Source organism: Pteropus vampyrus, unplaced genomic scaffold, assembly GCF_000151845.1.
Source record: "Pteropus vampyrus isolate Shadow unplaced genomic scaffold, Pvam_2.0 Scaffold6, whole genome shotgun sequence".
Taxonomy (NCBI): Eukaryota; Metazoa; Chordata; class Mammalia; order Chiroptera; family Pteropodidae; genus Pteropus; species Pteropus vampyrus.
Genome location: NW_011888787.1, coordinates 15238452 through 15256144, shown reverse-complemented (window position 1 = coordinate 15256144; position 17693 = coordinate 15238452).

The following is a 17693-nucleotide window of genomic DNA, read 5'->3' as shown; positions in this document are numbered from 1 at the left end:
GTTTCTTGAGATAGGCCTGTATTACTATGAATTTCTCTTGTAGGACTGCTTTCACTGGCCCGTAGATTTTGGGTGGTTATGTTTTCATTTTCATTGACTCAAGGTATCTTTTGATTTCTTTCTTGATCTCATTTTTAATCCATTCATTGTTTAGTAGCATGTTATTTAGCCTCCATGTGTTTGTGTACTTTCTAGGTTTTTTTTTTTGAAATTGATTTCTAGATTCATACTGTTGTGGTTGGAGAAGATGCTTGATATGATTTCAGTCTTCTTAAATTAACTGAGGCTTGTTTTGTGGCCTAACATATGGTCTGTCTTGGAAAATATTTTATGTGCACTTGAGAAGAATGCTGTTTTGGGGTGAAACGCTCTAAAAATATCAATTACATTTATCTGGTCTACTGTATCATTTAAGACTGCTGTTTTATTATTGATTTTCTGCTTGGAAGATCTGTCCATTTGTGTCAAGTGGGTGTTAAAGTCCCCTACTGTTACTGTATTGCTGTCAATTTCTCCTTTTATGTCAGTGAATATTCGCTTTTTATATTAGGTGCTCCTATGTTGGGTGCATAAATGTTTACTAGAGCTATATCCTCTTGTTGAATTTATCCCTTTACCATTATCTAATTATATAATTTTCTTCGTCGTCTGTTATTAAAGCCTTTGTTTCAATGTCTATTTTGTTGATATAAGTAAAGCTACTCTTGCTTTGTTTTTATTTTCATGACATATCATTTTCCATCTCTTTACCCTCAGTCTGTGTGTGTTTTTCAATCTTAAGAGGGTCTCTTGTAGACAGCACATATATGGGTCTTGTTTTCTTATCTTTTGGGCTACCCTATGTCTTTTGATTGGAGCATTTAATCCATTTACATTCAAAGTGATTATTGATAGGTACATTGTTATTGTCATTTTATTATTCATATTTACGTTGCTCTTTTTCTTAAAGAAGTCCCTTCAATATTTCTGTTATACTGACTTGGTGGTAGTGAATTCCTTTAGCTTTTTTACCATCTGGGAAGTCCTTAACTCACTTTCAATTTTAGTTGATAGCCATGCTAGGCACAGTAGTCTTGTTTGTAGGTCCTTGCTTTTCATTACTTGGACTCTTTTGTGCCATTTCCTTCTGTCCTGCAAAATTTCTGTTGAGAAAGCAGCTTAAATTCTTATGGTAGCACCCTTGTAAGTAACTAGCTGTCTTTCTCTTGCTGCTTTTAAGATTCTCACTTTGTCTTTAACCTTTAACATTTTAATTGTGATGTATCTTGGTGTGGGTCTGTTTGGGTTCATCTTGTTTGGGACTCTATGAGCTCCCTGGACTTGTATGTTTATTTCCTTCACCAGGTTAGGAAATAGTCATTATTTCTTCAAATAGGTTCTCCATCCTTTGCTTTCTTTCTTCTCCATCTGGTATTCCTACGACATGAACGTTGTTATGCTTAATGTTGTCCAAGAGGCCCCTTAAACTATCCTCATTTTTTTGTTTTGTGTTTTGATTGGTTATTTTCTGTTACCTTGTCTTCCAAATCTCTTATTCAATCCTCTGCTTCATTCCATCAGTGTTGATTCCTTCTTGTGTATTCTTCAGTTCAGTTATTATATTCTTCGTTTCTGGCTAGTTCTTTTTATGGTTTCTCTGTCTTTTTTAATGCTTACCATTTCTTTGTTGAAGTTCTTACCGAGCTCATCTATTCTTCTTCTAAGTTCTTTGAGCATCCTTATAACCACTGTTTTGAACTCTTTATCTGGAAGGTTGCTTTACCTCCATTTTATTAAGTTCTTTTTCTGAAACTTTCTTTTGTTCTTTCATTTGGGACATGTTGCTTTGGGTTCACTGGTTAGTATTCTCCTACAAGTTACTGAAACTCTATTTTGTTTTTCATCTTTCTCTACCATAATTTTCAGGTTGGGGAATTTCTTTTAATCTATTTTAAAAATAAGCAATCATTTCTTCAAAGTCCAATGTACTGTGAAGCTTGTCCAGTGATTTTATTTTTTATCTCAGATGTTGTACTTTCAATTCTAGAATTTCTACTGATTCTTTTACAAAGTTTCCATTCCTCTGCTTATGTTACTGAGCTGTTTACTCACATGTCTATCTTTTTTTTAAGCTCTTGGATAGATTTAAAACGTAGTTTTAAGTTCCTTATTTATGAATTTCAACATCTGAGTCTCTTCTGGGTTTGTTTTTATTGACTGTGTTTTTCCCCTTGATCTTGGGGAACGTTTTCCTGCTTCATATATTTATCAAATTTTAAATGTATGTTGTCCTTTGATAATGATACATGAAGGGAGACCAAATCATGTTATTTTTCTTTAATGCCAGAAGTGCCAGTAAGATGTCATCACTTTGGATGATCTAAACTGTATTTTCTCCTTCACTTCATAATCTCCATAGTACCATTTAGCTTTTAATTTCATAGCAGCCACTCTGTAGGTCTTACATAGTCCCATGTTAGATCTCAGCTAAGAACCCACCCAGTCCTCAGTCAATGACATGAAGAAAACCCTTAGTCGAACTTTTGAGGCTCCCCTTGATGTAGTTGCTGCTTCTCTGATACCCCATTATGAAAATTTCAGTCATTTTAGTAGCCGTGACTGTCCCTGCCTGCTCAGCTCAGTAAGGCCACTCTCTTCACATTGGCGTTACTGTCTTGTACTGTGGTTTAAAAAGTGCTCCCAGGAAATTCTGTCCACTTACATGGATAAGCAGATCTAAAAGTGCATTTTAAATAAGACTATATCTTACTGGTGAAAGACCAATGAAATGCAAACCTCTGATAAAAATGCCACCTCTAGTCATGTTTAATGATCTCTCTATTGTGAAATGGGCTAAGTTTCAGGTTTGATAAATTACTTTTGCTCCCTTGGTGTTCGCATGAGATAAGTCATGTCTAAATAAGATTCAACACAGGTGATAAAATCCTATGCTTTTGGTAAGGTAAACTTAGTAGAGAAATTTTTAGAAATTTAAATTAGAACCAGAAAATAGAGAGCAAACGAAATGCAAAACAGAGATCTTAGAAATAAAAATTCTTGCACAAAATTCCCTATCAAACTATCTAACTCAGCTTCTAATGAAATGAGATCTTCCTAGAACCTAAGTGAAAGTTTATTGAAGACTAAAGCACACTAATACTTAATTTTTAAAAGCGGTTTTATCATCTTAGAGTGATCAGCAATATTATGGGGATTTCTGTGGGTTTTACACAGAGGTAAGAAAGGAACTATTTACATAAAATGAGTTTGAGGTGGAAATATTGGAAGACAGAAAATTTATTTATAATTGCACCCCAAGAGATCTGCTTACTCAATATAAAAGTTATATAAGAAATTAACAGATGGTTGCCATAATGTAATTTTATTAAAGGTAGTAGCAGTGGTGGTAGTAGTTGTAGTAATGGTAGTAATAGTATGAACTTCGGATTCTAAAAACAATAAAATTGCTGTATTTTTCAAATAAAGTGACTTTTTTAAGTTTCTTTTTCATAATACCATGATAACATCCTCACTAATTCTAATGTTTTATAAAATCTTACAGATTTCCCCTTGATATGTCCATAAGTGTTTTAAAGTGACATAGAGTGGATGCTTCAATCTTATCTTTTCTGGGGACTCTGTTTGCATACATTCTCTAAGTTCTCACCCCACTTCCCTCTTCATCCTTTAAAAACTATGTGTAAATTGGCAGTTTTTCCTACTCAGACTCTTCTCTCTCAAGCCCATAATGAAATATATTATTGACCATCATACTTTTTCTAATGGAAACCAATGGCCATTCATAACTAATAATCATTGATGCTCAAGGTAGAACCTTTTTCCATGTAAATGGCCACTGATTATTATAGTTCATGTGTTAATTAGCTAGTTTGCTAGAAAACAAGGAAATACATACTCTCGAAGTTCTTTGCTTTTAAATAATTATAAATTCATGGATTGAGGAAGTTCTGTTCAGTAGAATCAAAGGCTGCCAACTTTAATATTTTTCATCAGGAAAATAGGGCCAAAGATGGTATAAGGAAACTATATATAAATTTTTCACATAAATTAAATGTCAGTGAAAAAATAATAGAGAAATCTCAAGTAAGCTATATTGTCACAAATGGTTAAAAGCACAGGAAAATGCTTTTTTATTATTTCTTCTTTTAAATGATGGAAAACATTATACCTACAGGGTGTACATTCATTAGGGTTTAAAAATACAGAAAACTGTAGACATAAATGCCTCCTTTATTTTTCCTTTCTTCTGGATATTCTGTTCAGTTGTTAGTCTCTGCAAAGTACATCAGATGAAAAAAATCAAGTAAGAACATGTAAGTAGTCATTAAATATCTGGAGGAGTAAATACAAAGAAATAAGTTTTCAGTGAATACAAATTAGGAAATGTTACTTTTGTTTTCTTTATTTCCTTTATTTCACTGTAAGGAACTCACACCACTGAACAAATTTAAATGTTATTTATCTTCATGTATCAACCCTAAACTAAAATTTAAAAAATATATATCAGTCTGTGTGACAGTTATGATAAGTAATAATAGATTTACTTTGATTTTAACTTCACATTGAAAGATGTATCTTTTACTTGATGCCTCTGGTAGTTAGTATTCCATGTTAAAACAGGAACTATACGAGCAATTTCTGTGGGTACAAAAGTATGCTGTGTTTTTATTACATTTGGTATGGTTTCTGCATTTATAACTTAAACCTTTGCTAGTATTTCCATGCATTGTATCATCTAAAGTGTTCAATCTTCTGTCTATTCCGTTTCTTATATATTGCTGCTTTTTCTAGTTATTTCAGAAGAAAACAACCATCAATTTTGCCTTTGTCTGGGAAGGTTAAGAGCAAAACTCTTGGTATCAAATCCATGACTTACTACTTGGCCTTGTCTTATTCATGTTACATCTTTGAATATCAATTTTTATATCTATAAAATGGTGTATAATAATTACTGTCTCTTGGGATTGTGTAAAGATGTAGTTGATAATGGATACTGACATAAAACTTTTGACATGAAATTATAAGAAATGATAGCTACTTCCTTTCTCATTAACATCTAAGAAGTTATTGAACCTCTTTACTATTCTATGTGTTCTACATCCGTAATAACATTGAGAACTAGGTAGTATTTATTTACATGAAAAACATCTCTTAAAATTTCCCACTCCTATAATCTTAATCATCCATTTGTCACATAGTATAAAGTAATATGGTCATCAGTATATAAGAAGGCATCTTTTTAAGTCTATAGTAGATGGAAGATTAAAATTTACAACTGTTTATCAATTTAATTTTTTGTTTTCTCAAAATATGATTTTATACAGGTATCTACTGGATAGCATTTAATAACATAATTTTGAATAAGACATCAGAGTATTCAGATCTTTACAGGCCCAAATAGCTAAACTATAAGTTCCAAATGTTATTTTTTACTGCCATTGATCTACATGGTTATAAAGCAAGCAACAAAAAACTATGTTTGCCTCACCAAAGTAAACCAAAATTATGACTGAAAGTATTTTCAGGAATAATTTTTAACTAGATATTATACTTTAATTTTTTTATATAAAAATGTAGATACCACCAATGATAATTGATTAGAAGTGTTCATTTTATATTGTTGTACTTTAACTATCACAGCAACTTTTGTTTCATTTTGTTTTCTGCTTAATACATTTAAAGTCTATTTGACAAAGAACACTGTAAACTTTTCAACAAATCACTTTTCTAAATGTTATTACAACAATGATGTAGTCCCTATATGAGAAGAAGCAATACAAATCAACAGGGAGATGGACCTACCCAATAATACACAGAAATAAAAAAATGGAACAGGAAAGCAAATAGATTTGTATCTTCAAGATTGGTTATTTTTATGATACCCAACAGATAACTCCCTAGATTAATGAGGTCATCTTTATAAACTATAAAGTATTTTGCTTATTTTGTCTTTATTTTCTCTCCTGCCCTAGTCTTAGTGGTTTTTCAAAATATGTAATCTGTAAGAGAATATGAGTAGTAGACTCCATTTACTTTTCAGACTAAGTGCATAGATGTAATTTTTCTCAGGTACAATACATTTTGACTTTTTTGCTGCCTTTGCTTTCTTTTCTGGCATATAAGATGCATACTTTAGATAAAATAAATTCATTTTTCTCCCGAAAGAGCTCATATTTAAACTAAGCTTAAACAAAGCATAATGACCTAGCTCTAAAACTCTATATTTCTTTGCCAGTAGAAACTTCTCTCCCAATGATCAAATCCAAAACAGCCGTGATAATATCATGAAATTCAGTAAAAGGGACTAAGAGGAACTTAAGTTTTTGAAAAAGAATATTGTTTGTCTTATCATGTATATGACATTTAAAAAAATGCATGTATGCTTGCTGGTGAAGACAAGATTCTCTCCCCTCAAAGACTAAGAAATTATGTAGTCACATTCTATATCTGTGCAGACAGCTCTTCACTTGTTTGATTATGGGCAATGCCACCTATAAATTCTACAGCTTTATTCCACAGCTTTAAGAGCATATGATGACAAATTTAAGTTGAGCACTCCATGTTTCTCCCAAAGAGTTCTTTTATTTAGTGTGAATCCTTAGAACTTGCTTTATTGGACAGGGGTCTTCAACTATTTTTGTGTAGAGAAATATATTTTTAAAAATGTGTAATCATGGCAAAAGTCATTGAATCTAATTCAAGAAGAGAATACTCATTTTTAATATAATTGTGAAAGTGATTCACTTTATACATATGGAAGTAGGAAAAGCAGTCAAGAAAAATTACTTTTAGTTCAGATTTTAGTACGTCACAGGGCAAAGTACTATCTGAATGTGTATATGTGTGTGTGTATGTGTGTGTATAAAACATATTGTAAATATATGTATGATATATATGACATATGATATATATATATTTACAACATATGTGTATTTTCCCCTTCTCAGGATTAATTTTAACATGTGATTATTCTCATACCTTGAATTAGATGTCAAATTCAAGTCAGTGAAGTTAGCCAATATTATATTTTTTAAAATAACAAAACAATTTATAATAATAATCTGAACTACATTTATTCAACAATCCTTTAAATTGCTGCCTTAGGTAAGAGCAGCCATAGGTAGCAGTAAGTCAAGAATTTAAGGATGCTAGATCCTGGCTGAATATCTTTCTAATTCACCATGACCAACAGTCCGAAAGAAACTTTAAAATCAGGCATTGCTTACCATAACCTTTTTAGCATTTAGCAAAGTACTCTCTCTAACAAGGCATTCTTATTGCTTTAAAACATTATCTGATTAAGAGCTCCATAATGCCTGGTAGTAAACATCTCTTTTTCTAAGAATCCCCATATGGTGATAATTAGAGGTTCATACATATAGGTCTAGTCCTCTTCAGAGGTCTTGAGGTGAAAATTCAAAAGTGCAGGACTGGGTTAACCCACACAGCAAGCTGAACCCAATGAATATCAGGATCGGCAAACCATTTGATTTAAAGTAGGCTGATTTGAGGATGCAGAGAAAGATCTTATCCCTAAATTTTGACTATCAGTTGCCAATAATTGTAATTCTGATTTGGGATCCAAAATGTGCTATTCCCCGTCATGCCTAAGAATTTCAAAAGTATCAAGTTGCAAAACAGAACCTGGCATTTCAAACCTTTCTGAAGGAATTTTATATTTCTGTGAATTTTCACACTGGGTGGACTTCCTTGGGGATAATGAAACAGCACAGCTCACATTTAATTCACACCCAGGGAAAGCACTTGGGGAGTATGGGACCAATGTAAGGTCTTTAAGGTCACATCAGATGAGGTTCATGTTCATTCTAGCTCTGTCTCTTCTTACTTGCTACTCTATATCCCCACCTGTAAAATGGCATAAGGATATATGCTTCACAAAATTATTCTGAGGATCAACAGAGGTAAATTCATAGTGGTCTACAGTGCAGAGGGAATAAGGATAATGCCAGTTATACTTTCTGACCATAAGGCATATTTGAAAAGAATGTACACCTAGTAGGAAGTACCGCTCCATTTCTTTCTCAATGGATAAAAAAGAAAAAAAATACACCTGTTTGTCTGGAAATTATCTTAAAAGCCATATCCTTTTCTTTTGCTGTCAGTGGAAATGAAAAATAGGTGGCCTAATGTAACATTCTGTCTCCAAAATCATGTAGAAAGCATTAAGACTTGCTCTACTGCAGAAATTTAAGGAAATTAGGCTGCCACCTTCTTGTGATACTTGTTTATGAGAGTATTGTTCTAGAGCAGTTGTTTTCCAAATATAGTCCTTTGAAACCTGCCTCAGAGTCATCTGGGGCGCTTGTTAAAAATGTAGATTTGAGGCTTAACCCCAAACTGACTGAATTGAAACATAGGGTATTCCAATTCATAGCTCTCCCAGGAAGCTGCCTTTTTAACATGCCCCCAGGTGGTACATATGTACTTAAAACTGAAGGATCACTACCTACAACAGCAGACTCCAAATATTTGACGAGCCATCCAATTAGTAAGCTTATGACATTCCCACCTTTTCTGTAGTATATGTTCTATTCACTATCAATTATGGACATTGTCAAACATACATAAAATTTGATAAATGTATTAAAGATTAAAATACAAATATGATTGGAAATTAAGTATTTCCTTTCTTTTTTTTATATCGGTATTATATGAAATGCCTGGGATGCAAGAATTATACTTTGTACCTCTGGCCCAGAGCTTAGGTTGACTTCACATGTGGAGGGTAACAAGTATTACAGATCAGACATACAAATCCAATTCCATTGGTTACTTCTTCCTTTGAAAAATGTCTTTTGTAAAATATAATGTAGCCCCTACCTCTCATCCAAATTTAACAAATCTTAACATTTTGCCAGATTTACTTCAGAATTTTTAAAATAATGAAAAAACTACAGAAACATTTACAATCTTCTGTGTGTTCCTCCCTGTCTCTTATCCCTTCCTTTTATTTAAATCCAGAGTAACCGTGATTCTGAAATACAAGTGTGTGACTCTCATTCATGATTTTATACTGTATCCACATGGATAGTTATCTACAAAAAATATTCTACTTCCCCTTCTTCTCTCCAAGAGAATTTTTTATATGTAATTTAATCATTTTATAAGCTCAATGTCATGTTTTTCACATTTATCCACATCGATACATTTAACAATAGTTTATGTATTTTAATTACTATAATATTTCATTGCATATGAGCACATGTATCATTGTGCATATGTGAGAAAGTTTTTCTTGAGTTATACATAAAATTGGAATTTCTGAGTTGTATACTTAATAGATCTATGGCTTTATATTTTCAAATATCTTAAGTTATACAAGTTATAAAGGTGTAAATAATGTATCTTGCTTTAAATTGTATTTACTTATGCTAGTGAAATAACCATGTTATCATGTTCATGACAATTTGTTTTCATTTTCTGTGAACTGTAATGTCATAAAGATACTCTCCTACACTTTCTTCTCCTAAAAGTTTAGCATTGGTTTTAAGATGTAGATCTTTGGTTCATCTGCAATTTTTATAAAATATATTTTTAAGTTTACATGCAATAAAATTATTAGATTTTTCTGAAAAATTTTATGAGCTTTGATAGTTATACACACTTCTATAACCACCACCACAATCAAAATACAGAACAGTTCCATCACCTCATGAATCCCTCATGTTGCCCCATGTGGTCCAATTCTCCACTCACTCCTCAAACCTGGCAATCACCAATCTGTACTTTATTTCTGTAGTTTTTCCTTTTCCAGAAAGTTGTAGAAATTGAATCATATAGTATGTAACGTTTGAGTCTAATTTCTTTCACTTAGCATAATGCATTTGAGATTCAACCAAGTTGTTGCGTGTATCAATAATTTTTACTTCTTTTTTTTATTGCTGAATAGTATTCCGTTGTATGGCTGTACCACACTTTGTAACATATCCCAGTGAAATACATTTAGGTTTTATCCAATTTTCAGTTATTGTGAATATGCTGCTATAAACATTCTTAAACAGGTTTTGTGTGAGTAAATGTTTTCATTTCTCTGGGGAAATACCAAAGAGAAGTCTTAGTTTTACTTCGTAAGAATTTGCTGAAGTGTTTTCCAGAGTGGCTATTTTCATTCTGCCATGTATGAGAATTCTAGCCACTTCACATAGTTGTCAGCACTGGATGTTGTCTTTGATTTTTTTTTAAATTTTAGGCATTCTAATTGGACTGTAGTGGTAGCTTATTCTGGTCTTTATTTGCATTTTCTCAGTGATTAATGATTGTGAGCTTTTTTTCATGTGCTTGTTTGCCATTTATATCTCTTCTTTGGGGAAATGTATATTCAACTATTTAGCTCTTTGGGTTTTTTTTTTTTTCTTATTGTTGGCTTTAAAAAGTTCTTTATATATTCTATATATGTCACTTGTTAGACATGGTTTATAAATATTTTCTCTCAGTCTGTAGCTTGTTACTTCTGAGAGTCATGACCAGTTGTTTTGTTGACTGATCTTCGTATCAAATTTTTCTAATGTTTTTATGATTAAATTCAGGTTATGCAGTTGGGGCAGGAATGCCATAGAAGTGATCTTGTACTCATCTCTGCATTGCATGATGTGATGTGATGATCCCTTTTTTAAAAAAACTGCTTGATTTATTTATCTGATTCTTACATTAGTGCATTAAAGCTATCATTTATATGTGTGTTCTTGTCAGTTTCTTTTTGTTATTCTGTCAGTTTTTGAAGTAGACATTTAAAGCTATATTCTTCTAATATAATTAGATCTTCTGGATGGATTCCTTTTTTCTTATGTGTTATATCCATTTTTTATTGCTATGATGTTTTTTGGCTTTAAATTATATATTGTTCTATATTAAAATTGCTAATACTAATTAACATTTTTTTCTACTTTTTGACTTTCTGAGTGGTTTTTAGCTCAATTTTGATGTTTTGTGTTTTTTTCAAACTTTCTTTTCTAAAAAATGATTCATATTTTTAAAAATATTAACATATTTAGACGTATTTCTACTATCTTATTTAGTAAATTCTTCTTGATACTATTCCCTTGTCTTCTTTTGTGTTGATAAATTTTAAAATTTATTTTTATTTTCTCTGCTGGTTTTCAGGATTTGTGTTAAATTTCTATTTCCTCAATTGTATACATTTCTAACAGCCTAAATGTGTTCAGTATTTCTCTCTCTCTCTCAAACAAATCACAAAGATCTTAGCACATTTTCACTTTCCTTTGAACATCTCACCCAATACCACGTGCACACACACATATATCCATAGTGCTGTTGTTATCTAGAGCAATGGTTTTAAAATTTAAAAAAAAACTTAATAAAATGTTGTATTTTTAAATTAATAGTTAATTGCATTTTGTAATATATTTTATTAATATATTCATTCACTGTTGTTTTTTAGTATCTCATCCTTTCTTCAGGGCACAATTTTCTTTTATTATGTGTAACTTTAATAGTTCCAAATTGGTGTGCCTTGGCACATTGTGTGGTATTGATCCTTTCAGTCCTCAAGGTGGCCAAGTGGATCTGAGGCGACCAGGTGTTCCCAGCTGAGCTTGTTTGTTTATTCCCAGGTGACATACAATTATTTTGATATTCTAAGCGTGCCACCATATGAAAAAGGTTAGGAAATGTAACTCCAACAGTGTACGTCTGTAGCTTAAACTCTTGTCTTTGAATATTGGAAAAGTTTTTCATTATCTACCTTTAAAATGTGAGGTTAATAGTTATTTTCTTTGTCACTTTAACAATGTGACTTTATTACCTATTACTATTGATGAGACATATTTTGTCAAATTAATCTCATTCTTTTGTTCATAATCTGTCTTTTCCATCTGATAGTTTTTGAGATTATTTCTTTATCCTTGATGTTTTTATGTTTTACAATGATACATTTAGGTATAGGTTTATTTTCAGTTATTCATTTCTTGCCAGAACACTTTGAATTTGAGATCTAATATTCCTTTCTTTTTTCAGTTTAGAAAAATTTTCACCTATTAAATCTTCAAATTTTATGTCTCATTGCTTTAAAAAATATCCAGAACTCCCATGTTGGAACTCCTCCATCTTTCTTGTCTTTTTAACTGCTTTTCCATTTTGTTTTAATCCCTGTGTAACTCTATGCTCCATTCTGAATGAATACTTCAGTACTATCATCCATTTTACTGGTTCTCTCCTCATCTGTCTGCCCCCGGCTAGATTTTATCCCATCATTTTATATTTTTATTCCCCCTTAATGGCTATATTTTTACATTCAAAATTTCTGTATTTTTGCTTATTTTTACATTGTGATAGAATGCTAAGATAGCCTCAGTGATCCATGTCCTTATATAAACTACTCCCCTTGAGTGTAAGTAGGACCTCTAACTTTCTTTTAGCCAATGGAATATGGCAAAGACGATGAAATGTTATTCTGATTATTATGTTTCCTTATATGGCAAAATTGAAGACATTTTGCAGATGTAGCCAAAGTCTCCATTCCATTAATTTTAGGGCAATCGAAAAAGAGATTATCCTGGGTGGGCCTGTCCTAAACAGTCGAGCCATTTTAAAGAAGATCCAGAGATTAGACATAGGAGCAGCAGAGATCCTCTCCTCATGGTCTTAAAGAAGCAAGTCGATATCTACAGCTGAACGGAAAGGAATTTTACGAACAACCACATTAACTTTGAAGAGGCCTCCAAACCTCAGATGAGGCCACAGCCCTGGACAACATTTTGATTACAACCTGGAGACAACTGAGCAGAGGACATAGATAAGGTATGCCTGGCCTCCTTGCCCACAGAAACTCTGAGATAATAAATGTATTTTGTGTTTAGCCATAAGGTTGTGGTAATTCATTACCCAGAAATAAAACTAATATGTATATTTATCAATTCTTATTTCATCATTTACTTTTTTTGATTTCAAGATTTCTCATTTTTTTAAAATGTTATTCCTGCATTTATTTCTTTAATTGTTTTGCTTCTATTATTTCCTCTTGTCTGCATTGAATTTTGAGTTAATTTTATTGACTGTCTTTCAAAGAACTACATTTTTTTGTTTATGTAATTTTGGATTTTAGACTCATTTAAATAATAAATTTTCTCTCCTTTTATTCCCTCTTAGTTACCCTCTTTCTCTAAATCTCTCTCTCCCATACTTATTGCATTGGCCCGCCTATTCAGAAGGAGGCCTTGTATCACCAGCCCTTAAAACAGCAGGTGTATTTTTTTAGGTTTTGTCATGGGGATATTGTTGGCTATCATCCCACCCCCCTAGGCAACATAGTCTTGGAATATCTAACCCAGGAAGCAGATTTTTTAAAGATTTCTTTCTAGAACAGGGAGGCTCCATTCCAGCTACTGGTTTTAAGCAATTAGCCTGGTACTTGTTGCCCCGCAGAAACTTCCAGCTCCAGGTCTTTTCTTGGGTCAGAGTCTCATCTGGCTTGCAGTGTCAGGTCTGAGCATCCTACTATCCTCAGGTGTTTTTTTTCTTTTTTAATTACAAATATTTATTGTCATCTATTTATGGGGGAGGCCTAAAATGTAAACTTATAATTCTTATTTTCTGCAAAACTACAAAAAAACCTCATGATCATATTAATTTTTCAGATATATAACTTCTGTTCCATGGATGCAACATTCACACCAACATTTACATATTAATATGTACTCACAATCACTTTTTAGATACTCGTCACATTTTTTGGGCATTTTCTAAATACTTTTATATATACGTGATAATAGCTATGGGCCCCTGGCATCTATTTTGTACAATGAACCAGCTTCAATGGCCAGCATTTGTTGGGATAGTGGTTGGTATCTAGGTAGCCTAAGTAAATCAGAGGTGTGTCCCTGAAAATTTGCAATTAAGAGGTAGAGAGGAAGATGGAGAAGAGATCAGTTACTTTTGATGTGGCTTACCTGTATGAGGCAAATTCAGGCTAAGTTTACCACCACATGCAAGAAGTAGAAGGAGCTCTTTTGTAGATTGAATCTACACAGAGAAATAGATTAGAGATAGTCAAAGGGCTTTTCCACTTCCTGATTTCCAACTTTCCTACATTTATGTTTAAAGAAATACCTACATACCCTTTATGATATATTTTTCTGTCTGTGGATACTCTTGAGTTTCTGTTACTTATAAGTAAAATTAGTCCTAATAAACTGTGAGGTGTCATTCTATCATTCACTTGGCTAAGCTGAACCTATGCTTCCCAGAATCCCTTCTCTTATGGTTTTGGGTTGGAGTTGGTGAAAAATGGTATTTGCATGAGATTTGGGTGGTAGAAAGAAAACAGTGCTCTCTGAAGGTTGTGATGGTTAGGACAAGATGGTTGGTTCTAGCTTTTATTTTGAATCTGCCTCTGCTCCAGATCCAGCTCTCTTGACAACTACTGACCTTACAAACCAATAGAGGCCTCAGACCTGTTACCAGATATTTTTCAGAGAATTCTTCATCAGCTTCCCCTCCCCAGTTCCACTTAGATGACTGGACATGCCTGGTTTCTCGGATTGACTAGTTTGTGCCTCATATGATTTCTTAATTCTCCCTTTCAGACATTCATTTCCCCAGTCTTCCCACAATTATGGAAGGTCTAATTTCTATAATAATTCTCTTGTCTAATAGTTCATAGTCATTTTGCTTCTCTGAATTCTGACTGATATACTAATGTAACTTGTCATATCAAAACGTTGCCTCAGAAGTGTGATTTCTAGCCAATTTCCTCAATAACTTATTCACTAAAGGACTGGTTCTTATGCCTTTTGCATTGCTCCTCTGGGAAGGTTTCTGCTCCAATAAAGAACTTTTCATTATAAATATTATTAAATATAATATAACATATTAGAAATTAAAATAGGTAAATTTTTATGTAATATTTATTGAGCACTTACTCTGTGTTAGGTAAAGCTCTAGTACTAGGGATGCGATAGTGCTCAAGGTAAAAATGTTCCATGATTTTTGCATTCTAATTGGAGGTGGGGGAATGCAAGAGACAAGTAAATGAATATAATTTCCAGTTGTGGTTGTATTATGAAGTAAGATCTGAAATTGAATAACTAGCAGTGGTATTTTCTTTATGCTGAATGGTCAAAGAAAGCCACTCTGAGAAGTCTTTCAGAGACCAAATGACATGGAAGACTAGCTATATGGAAATCTTGGCAGAGAGCCTTCTAGGCAGATGGAAACAGCAAGTGCAAAGGCTTAAGAGGAGAAAGAACTTAGCACATTGTAGGAAAGGAGAGGAGTGGTAGAAGATGAGATCAGAGAGATAAATGGAGATAAAATAATGCATGGCTTTATGGGCCACAGAAAAGAGTTTCAGTTTATTCTAAGTGCAATGAAATGCCAGTGCTGAATTTAAGTTTGTTGTGGTGTGTTTTCTGTTTTAAATCTCTCTCTGGTAACTAGGAGGTAAGGGGGAAATACTGGAAGCAGAGAGACTACTGTCACTAGTATGTGGAAGAAGCAGGACTCAAGGGGTATAATCTTATTTTTTCTCCCCATCCCTTTATTATTTATTTCACTAAGGAAAGTTCTTCTCTTGATCTTCTTTGACAATGTGAGGCATTCATTGTCTTTTCTAATTGCTATTAGTTAACAAATTTTAGAATCAGTTTAAGTTACTTCAGAAATTGGAGTTTGTATCCTTATGGAATAATCAACACTACAGGTTTCATTCAAAGCTCAAGACTGCTTCAGGGGAAAGCCTACATTCTGGGCAGGAATCATGGGTGGCTTATTTTTTACCTCCCATTCTGTGGTTTCTGTGTCTTGGGAAGGGAGTTAAAGGAGGAATGAAAGGTAAGAGAATCTGGGACAAGAACGTTCTGACTTGCCTAGTATCTCTCTGTGTCTAGCTAACATTTAGAGCTCATGTTTTCCCTCCTGGAGTACTTTGGATTAATCAGAGAACTCATCTCCACCACCAGCTCTGTGGACAGACACTTGCAATCTCATTGACCAGTGATGCTGTCTTTACTTCTTCAATCAACTGATTTTGGAGTCGCTGTGGAATATGCTATCTGTCAACCTGAGAGCATATAGACTTCATCTGGTACACAAGAAACATTTCACATAATTGCCCTGTAAGACTAGAAGAGAGCGTTCTGTCCAATTTAGTCACCTCTCCTTTACTCTTTTCTCTCCTTTTGTGTTTGTCAGATACCAGTAGTTTGTTTGTTCTTTACTGACACAAACCAGTCTTCTTCCTCCAGTCCTAAATATATTCAGTTTATATCTCTGTCATCAAATATTCCACCTGCTACCATCCCTTTAGCAGTCTAACACAACACATGAGTCATTCCTCACTTGTTCCATAAAGCATAGCAGAGTAGTTAAGAATATAATTAAGGATCTAGACAGCTTCAGATCAAATATGAGTTCAACTTATTAGCTCTGTGACTTTCAGTGAATTTTTTAAGTTGTTTGCATCCAAATTTCTTGGTTTGAAAAATGATGATAATAGTAGTAGCTCATAGAGTTGTATGAGCCGTAAAAGAGTCAATATTTGTATAGATTAGTGTCTGGCTCAGTGTAAGCACTCAATAGTGGTTGCATACTGTTCCCTGAAGATTTTAGTTCCTACATCACTGTCTCTCTTTTTGCCTTTCTCTTCAATACTACTATGCTTTTAGTTCTTGATCTAAGAGAATTTGAATATATTAATTGAATACATTATTGTAATGCCTTGGCTTCTCTCCTCCTTAATAACCTTCTTCAATGGAATTGTCTTCCACCATACCTCAGGAATTCTCTTACTTATATCTTCTTAGATTTGTCATTAAAACAGGTATAACCCCATTCATAATCTCAATTTTAATTATCTCACTCTCTGATTTCAACCTCTTACTTTCCTTCTGGTATCTCAGCTACAGTAATCCTCCAACCCCATCCAGAATCCAGAATCCAGAATCCATTGCTCTTACTATATACCCTCTCTCTTATACCCTCTCTCTCAATTCCTCATATTCTCAATTTGCCTCTTAGGTGTTCTAGACCATATGCTTTCCCTATGTATTCTGAATATTATAATCGATATGTAGACTCGGTCCTTTGTCCATAATCCTTATCTTTCATGATCCTCTTGTTTTATTGTACTCGCTTTGCAATACCCAGTCATGGCTAAATCCATCTCCTTCACTACTCAACTTCTGCATATATAACCAATTGCAGGTAGACAAAAATTCTGTCATGCTTATTGGTCTCACATCAAATTCATGACCACTAACATCAAATGGGCCCTATATGGTGTCTATCAAATTCTGTAACATTTTCCTAGTCAATTGTTCTCTCATTCTCTGGAGAAAAATTTCCTACCTTCTTAACTGTCCTCAAACTTCTTCCTTTGCCTCAGCTAGTAATTTTCAATAAGAAAATCAAAGCCATGAGAAGAATTGGGTGTAAGCTCTCCTCAGTACCTACCAGAGTACAAATGAACTCTTTCTTTCCTCTTACCAAGGATGAACTAACCATGTTCCTAACCTATCCACCCTACCCTGTAAATATATCTCAAATCCAAGTACATTTGACCACCTCCACTGCTTTTATCTGGGTCCATGCCACCATTCTCTCTGATCTGGAATTTTGCAAAAGCTTCCTATTTCAACCCTAACTACTTCTTCACAGATGCCTTATAGTTAATTTTCAATAGCAGTGGAAGCAATCCTGATAAACTACAGCATGATGAC